This window comes from Eupeodes corollae, chromosome 1 (genome assembly GCF_945859685.1).
Source record: "Eupeodes corollae chromosome 1, idEupCoro1.1, whole genome shotgun sequence".
In the NCBI taxonomy this organism is placed as follows: Eukaryota; Metazoa; Arthropoda; class Insecta; order Diptera; family Syrphidae; genus Eupeodes; species Eupeodes corollae.
The window spans coordinates 185,187,695-185,195,439 of record NC_079147.1 but is presented as its reverse complement, the minus strand read 5'-3'; the positions used below and the strand labels follow the sequence as shown (position 1 = coordinate 185,195,439).

Sequence of the window (7,745 nt, the reverse complement as noted above, 5' to 3'; positions counted from 1 at the left end):
TTTTAAACTGATTTCGTCTAAATGTTATTCCACTGTACAGTTCTTGCTATCAGAATCGCGGTGCAGCAAGTAGAAACCCAAATTGTCACCAAAGTATAGAACCAAAAACACTCTAGTATAGAGTGTTTTTGTATAGAACTATAGTTTTTAGTCTGCTCGATGCTGGTCGGTAAAGGAAGAGTGAATAAAAGCATTTTGAGCAGAGAGCTATTACAGGGAGAGAAAGAGAGTTGCTGAAAGAGAAAGCTTTTTCTGCTGCAAGCTGCACATACACCAAGCGCACACAATTGCATTGCACCACACACATCGACCCAAGAGCAGATGTTCCAATATATTTCGAATTATTGGTGTAAGTGATTTCAAGCTAACACACCACAATAAAAGCAACAGTGTTGCCATTGTTCACAACAACCCGGCTTACGATATTACTCCGTTGAGGCATTGTGCAAGAAGGCAAACGAAATAAACTTTTTTTTTATTTTTTGGTTTCATCGAATCGAACTCGAATGTCGATGTCGAACGACAACGACAACGAGAAACAACACCAACAAAACATTCGCTCGCATTTGCTTTCGCACATCGCACATTCAATCGACGAACCGGATATTTTTCTGCCATTCAACGTTCAGCCGTCAGCGCGTTCGGTGGGTGGCACAGTGAACGAGAGAGAAAAGAGTAAAAAGAAAACATCGAGTGAAAAAAATGTCTGTTTCTTCTGTTGTTTAAATTTGTTTCCAATTCAATTACCTTTGCGAGTGAGTATCGAGTTCGAGTACGGGTGTTGAAAAGAAATACATAAAGCCAAATGCTTTCGGTTTATTTTTGATGGTTCGTCGTTTGGCGTGTGTCGTGTTGTGTGTGCGTATCGTCGTCGATTTTGATTCTGATTTCGATTACTATTTACGATTCCAATACTGATCTATTGTCGATATTCATTAATATACCTATGTACCTATAGTACCTATATCAACCTACCTGGTGTGTGTGTTAGTATATATATAATCTTCTTCAAAGTTTTGTTTTTAATTTATCGTTTGCATCCAAATTCAATAAAATCAAAATACAAGTGCAACTGAAGAGAGTTTAGTGCAATGTTAATGTTTTTTTTTTAATGTACCTACCACAAAATTTAAGCAAAGAAGATAGAAAGTGATTTTATGTTTTGCTAGTTTTAAAATTTTGAATGAAATTAATTTCTTTTTCAAGTTAATTGAACACCGGTGAGCTTTTCTGTAATTCTGAGGGTTTTTTGTCATATTTTTTTTCTTTGAAAGACCCAGATTTACTATACCCTGAGCTTTAATTTTAAGCATTTCCTTGTCTGATATCGTAAATCAGCTTCAACGTTCAACCCCAGCCCTGAGCCGAGCATCAGCATCCCATTACCAATTCCAGTGCCAGTGTAAACTCCGCTCACTGCCCATAGTTAATAATCTATATCCTCTGGTGTTACACCATATTTTACAAGAGTAACTATCCTTGCCGTGGTTTATAAATATATCTATGTACCTACCTAGCAAGGGAAGGGTTGAAGTTGGTTGAATTGCATGCAGCAGTAACAACTGGAGAGGAGAAAAAGCAGAACACTTGACTGTGTGTATATTTGCTTGGAAACACAAACAGCCCTATACTTATACCTATACTTACCAGCAGTCATCATCAAAGTGGTGTGATGCGCCTGGGATAACATTTAAAAACCCACCTCTCTTCGCTCTACCTACTAACTGTAGGTACTACGTTTGACTACTCTGCTCTATAAACTGGTGTTAGTGCTTGCAAAAACTTTGAAAAGGGGGAACGGGAAGCCGAAGCTGTAGCCGCTCTCGCTGCGGTACACCTACTAACTATTTCCCCATACCCCCCGCTTTGTCGCTCTTTTTCTCTGGTCTCCTCTACTCAAAAGCAAAACCCATCAGCTGCACTCTCATGTCCATCTCACTCACTGTATAGGTACACCTTCGGCATTGGTTTCGATTTCGATTTCTAGAGACGAAAAAGGACTTTTTCTTGTCTGCTGATGCTTAAGCGTGGATTTGGCTTTGGCTTTGGCTTGTGCCTGTGACTGTAAGTGAGCTTCAATGCACTTTTTTTTTTGAATTAATATTCAAAGAACACATTTTACCACGCAAGGTACCTTCATATGTACTTTAGTACTTATGATGAAGACGAAGGCATAGAGAAGTCGTTAAGGTATATCCTGGTTTACGTACCTACCTATTGCTTTAGTTTTTATTTCGGTTGTTTGTTTGGCACGGTTCGGATCGGTCGTGAGTCGAACTTCGGTCCGGTCAAATTTCGCCTAGAAACATGCCGGAAACTTAATGAACGATACCAGTGGTCAAGTGAAGTTTAGTTGCCAATTGTCGTTCTTCGACAAGACACCCTCTGATTAGACAGATAAAATCAAGTCATGCACTTTTTTTTGTCTTCTACAGTTAAGTGTACCTTTGGGCAAAAAAAAAAAATAAAAACACCGGTTAGACCTTAAATTGACCTCATAAAAAGAAAATTCAGAAGAGCTCACCTGTGCTTGTTTTTCTTGTGAATTTTATTTCTGTTCTTCGATTTTTTTTTTGTTGTTGCTTTATTTTCAATAAAGAATAAACAAGTGTTAATTTTCTTATTTTACTACTTATAGTGCTGATTAACGGTATTAAGAGTACATTTTTTGATTTTGTTTCCATTTTCTTCTGATTTTTTTTTCTGACAAAAAGAGTGTAAAAGTGATTTTTTGTTTGTTAAACTTGTGAAGTGACATTGCCGCCTGCACACATCAGATCCAGAGGGCGAGAGAAAATAAGAGAGAAACGTGGAGGTGGAACTTAACTTGTTTTTTATACCTACCTGCTAAAATACTAAAGCTGCTGCACACGAGGTAAGTGTTTTGTTTGTTTGTATTATTTGTTCAAATCTTTTTTTCACTGTAATATGTCCCTTGCATTACCTTCTTCTATCATCCTCCTATCCTGAGCTATAATTACTTAAAGCTGCTGATGTGCTTCTTATCTATGGCTGTGGCTAAAAGACCAGACCAATATCCGGCCTCGGCAGCAGCGCAGCGTGGCGTTCTGTGTTCCGTTGTCGTTGTTATTCGTTTCATTCTTAAGCTTTGAGTCAGATTTGAGTCATCTTTGTTGCATTTTATTTTTATTTTGTCTTAACTTTTTGTTGTAAGAGAGACAAGAGATTGTAGAACACAACCGGTTATGGTGTTACCAATTCATTTTTGTCTTACTATTTCTTTTTCTTGGTAATATGTTTAGATTGGTAGATGGTAGGTATTAGGTATTAATGTTATTGTTGTTGCTTAGAGAGAATACCTATACATTATATTTATGTAGATAATAAATAATAAAAAAGAGTGGTCTCTCTTTGCTTTTTTACCGTCGTGCGTCGTTGTACCCTTACCTATACTATACAGTCGGTCGGTCAATCAATAGGTAAAAAAAGTCAGAAATGAAAAGCATTAAAATTTAATCCATAGGAAAGGAAGTACGTATGTACCTACCTACCTACTCTACTGTCTACTCTAACCTTAGCTAAGCTACATAGATGTACTTACATAGCTACAAATACCTAAGGTAATTCAGTTTATAGTGTTGATAGAAATATTAAGTTAATGAAGAAGTTAAGACTTGAGACTTAAGACGTACAGTATATAATTGTATGTAGGTATCTACATACAGTATAGAATGAACAAGTTTGTAACGGATGTCAGGAAATACCATTAGTTATGTGGAATGGTCTTTCTATATTATTTTTACTTATATAATATTATTTGTAACAAGGTATCGATATATAGGTAGGTAGGTATTGTAAATGTAGGTAGGTTTTATAACCAGGTTCTAAGAAGGTAGGTTAGATGAACCTAATAAGATGTTATGTAGTATACGCACTTGAAAATAACATTTAGAGAGAAAGGTTTTGTAAAATATTGCATTATAGAAATACGATAATATTAAAGATGAACATTTTAAATTTCTTAGTTTTAGTAGAAGGTCTGTTTCTTTGCATTATTATCATCATTTGATAGGGCTTAAATGGTGTGGTTTATTTTTTGATCAAGAAAGATACATGTTAAATTACTTGAATTAACTCTAATTGCATTTTACTAGGCTATAATTTTATAAAAATTTTAGTGTACTTACACGAAACTTCGTTTTCTTTAAAAAATTAAAAGAATTTCTTATAAAAAAGAGGCTGGGTTACGACCCACACTGATAACTTCCCATCGATTTGTATTGTTTCCGAATTTAACAAGATATTATTAACAATATTTTGTGTAAAATAAATAATTTGAATTCAATATCTTTCTTTGTTCTTGTAATGCTTGAGTCGAAAATTATTTCTTATCAGACTTTTGTTAAATCCATTTTTGTTAACTAGTTTTTGAGTCGAAACGTAATTTTTACCAATTTGCATTGGATTTCTTGAATGGTTTCATTGTTTATGTAATAAGAAATAAAGATTGGATAAATAATTTTGAAGTCAATACTTTAATTTATTTATAAGAATCGAATATCAATTTTTGCCAATTTTTTGTTAAATTTAATTTTGTATGAAAAAACCTAACTTTTAGATTTTTATAAAAATTTTAATGAATGCCGAAAACGATATTTCTTATACGATAAAACTAGGGTGAAGTCAATATCTTAATTTTTTTTAAAGATATTTGTACCGAAAATCAATTTTTACAAAGTTTTAGTTATTTTTTTTTATAAAAAAAACTGTCTCTGAATTTTACCATGTGTCAAAAACGTTATTCTTTGTAGCCTACAATTATTTTGGAGTTAAAATCATTTTTTGTTCGTAAAATATTCGAATTATTTTATTCTCAGTTTTTTGATTTATAAAAAAAAACTATTTTTTTACTTTCATTTTAAATTTCTATGGTGTAAAAAAACCACCCACTAATTTTCTTGAGAGTCCTTCCTGCATGTTTCTGCATCATTATCTTTATTACAAAATTTGTTTGAAGTTCATATCTCTACTGGTTCTTGAAATATTAGTTAGGTAGTTTATTTGAAAAATGGTTTTAATATTAACAATTATCATACTATATTTACAAGTTCTGCTCCAAAATGTTTTATACGAAAATCTTTCAAAACAGGACATCTTGCAATGAAGTGGTTTACATCTTCTCTCTCATTAACATTGCAAAGGTCGCATAGAATCGGTAGATCTTGTCGATGCGAAATGTAATTGAAATTTAATAGTTCGCTTATGGGGAAACGGTTGAGGGGGTATGTTCGTTCTTGAAGATCTAAATTTAGTTGACTGTAAATCATTATATGTTGCGAAGATTGAGCTTCCTCTTTAAAACTTCTATACTCGATATGCGGCTTAACTTCTCTATTATTGTTTTAAAATTGTTGTTAGATCTGAAAGTCTTATACCGGGTAAAAATTCGATACTTTCACCTAAGCTAAGAACCAATACCTCCCACTTTTTGACTAGATTACCGCTGGATGACAAAATCTTTTTAGTACTTTTAAGGTCTTTAAGAAAAATGGAGGTTCAGTTGTTTCCAAATGTAGCATATAAATTGGAATGCAAGTTGGTAGCCGAAAAATGCGCTTTAAGAAATACCTGAGGAACCTTTCCACCTCCTCATATTGGCAATATCCCCAAACTTGCGTGCCATAAAGCATTATAGAAGCTGCTGTCGTATGAAAATTTGTTAGATTCGAACTATGCTCGACACCTTTATTATCGATGCAACGTTTCAACGCAGAAGAAACTGCTCTTTTCGATTCCGCTAGCTTGTACTCAAATTTTTTTTTTATTTTGAAGTTAGATGTTATTAAAACCCCTTAGTATTTGTACTCTCGAACAATTGCAACATATTCACCTTTGTACACCCACTTTTCAAACACCGTAAATTTTACACTTCTGTAAATTAACTGACAGATTCCATTTTTCACAGTATGTCTGCAGTCTGTTCACCATACGCTGCATTTCTTCCACCGATTCAGATAAAAAAAAAAACAATTTCATCCGCAAATATCAATCCTGGTATCCGAGTACTTCCGAACTGGATTCCTCCTCCGACCTTCGCCAAGATATCATTAATAAACAAAACAAATAGTAGTGTGCTCAACACACAACCTTGTTTAAAACCGATTTCTGTTGAAAACTCTTCGGATATATACTCCCCATGCCACATTATTTTCATATATACATCGGTCTGACAAGAGTAACGACCTAACTTGATACTCCAAGCTTATAAAGCTTATAAAAAAGTGCTTCGCGGGCGATTGAATCAAACGCAGCTCTGAAATCCACAAAAAAGGCGTAAAGTTTTTGTTTCCTTCTTTTGAAGTCCTCTGCAATGTTTATCAAACTGAATAGTTGAATAGCTCTTTCTAAATCCTGCTTGAAATAAATTAAGAATTTTCTTTTCTTCGGTCCAAAATGTAAGCCTATTAAAAATTTGAAAGCTAAAAAACTTTACGGAAGAATTCAAGAAGGTGTTGCCCCTATAATTTTCCGGTACATCATAAGACCCTTTTTTATGTAAGTGCTATTTTATTGACCTCTTGAAGCTTGCGCTCTCAAAAATCCTGTTGAACTCCTTTGTCAATACAGACAAGAATTCTATGGAACAGTTCTTAAAAAACTCTACTGCAATTCGGTCTTCACCGGAGCCTTAGAAATTTTGGCATTTTCAATTATATTTCCAAAGGCATGTGGTCTGAAAAAGTCTGTTCAGCTCTCCTAAAATCACTGACAATTGTATGCCATTTGCCGGACACAAAGCAATAGTGTATTACTGAGCACGATGTTCTTGAAATAAATGTATACTCGTCATTTTGATCGCCATTGCAGCTACCGTTGAGCATCCTTGCATCTAGAGAATCGGTTATTTTCCAATATTTAAGCGCCTCACTTATTTCATTCTTAGATCTGCGATAGTGGTTGAAGATTGTTGACGCAGTTCCACTAAGCTAAGCTATTTCGCGACTGACCTACCCTAGCATTAAAATCTCCAATAAAAAGTACATCCATTGAGCCTAGAGTTTGTAGGGTTTCGCAGAGTCTGTTATAATCTCGCATCCAGTGTGAACAGTTCAGATAAATGGGTATAATGTGGACCACCGAACCATTTATTATTAGCTCCAATACCTCCATTTCTTCAACTTTTAAAAAATTCGTAGAAACAACATCAAGGTGCTTGTGATATTCTCATAATCCTCCACCTTCTTGATGTTAATGAGTTGAATGTTTGGTTTCCTATTACAATGTTTTGTTACCTGCCCCATTTGAAAATGTTGACGTTTCTCAATGTTTCAAGATTCCTAGGATTTAAAATCATGATTTTTATGAAGATGATGTCTGTGTGGCGTGTGAACGTACGTTCGTACGTTATACTCTTATTTTCAAATGAAAAAAAAAAACTAAATAAATATTTTTCATCAACCAACAAAAAGTATTAATTCTAGTACAATTTTATATCTCGAAAAAATTCTGTTTAGTTTTTTGAAAATTGAGTTGACAAATTTGCTTAACGTTCCAAACATGTTCTCGTATGTACATACCCTTAGTCCAAAAAGTCTCCGTACAGCAGCCTAAATTTAGTGTTTTTTTTTTGACAAAAAAGTACTAAGAATAAAAGTAAAAACCAAAGTGGTAACATTGAAAAAAAATTACTCTTCACTTTCACCATTTTGCCAAATTCAAAAAAATTGTGATAGTGATTTTCAAAATTCTTGTTTTTAATATATTGTTATAGTCATTACTTATCT

The 7,745-nt window shown here is 33.9% G+C and overlaps 1 protein-coding gene across 5 annotated transcripts in view; it reads left to right on the top strand.

Moving 5' to 3' along the window:
- The first annotated feature begins 557 nt into the window (after positions 1-557).
- LOC129953876 (probable serine/threonine-protein kinase DDB_G0286465) overlaps positions 558-7,745 on the top strand; it is a 386,722-nt gene continuing 379,534 nt past the window's right edge. For 2 of the 5 annotated variants that reach the window (XM_056067403.1, XM_056067397.1), the window contains exons 1-2: positions 558-986; positions 2,639-2,875. The gene's annotated coding sequence lies outside the window, so the exon portion shown is untranslated. The remainder of the gene's footprint in view (positions 987-2,638; positions 2,876-7,745) is intronic. The other 3 variants (XM_056067400.1, XM_056067398.1, XM_056067399.1) reach the window with 3 other exon arrangements.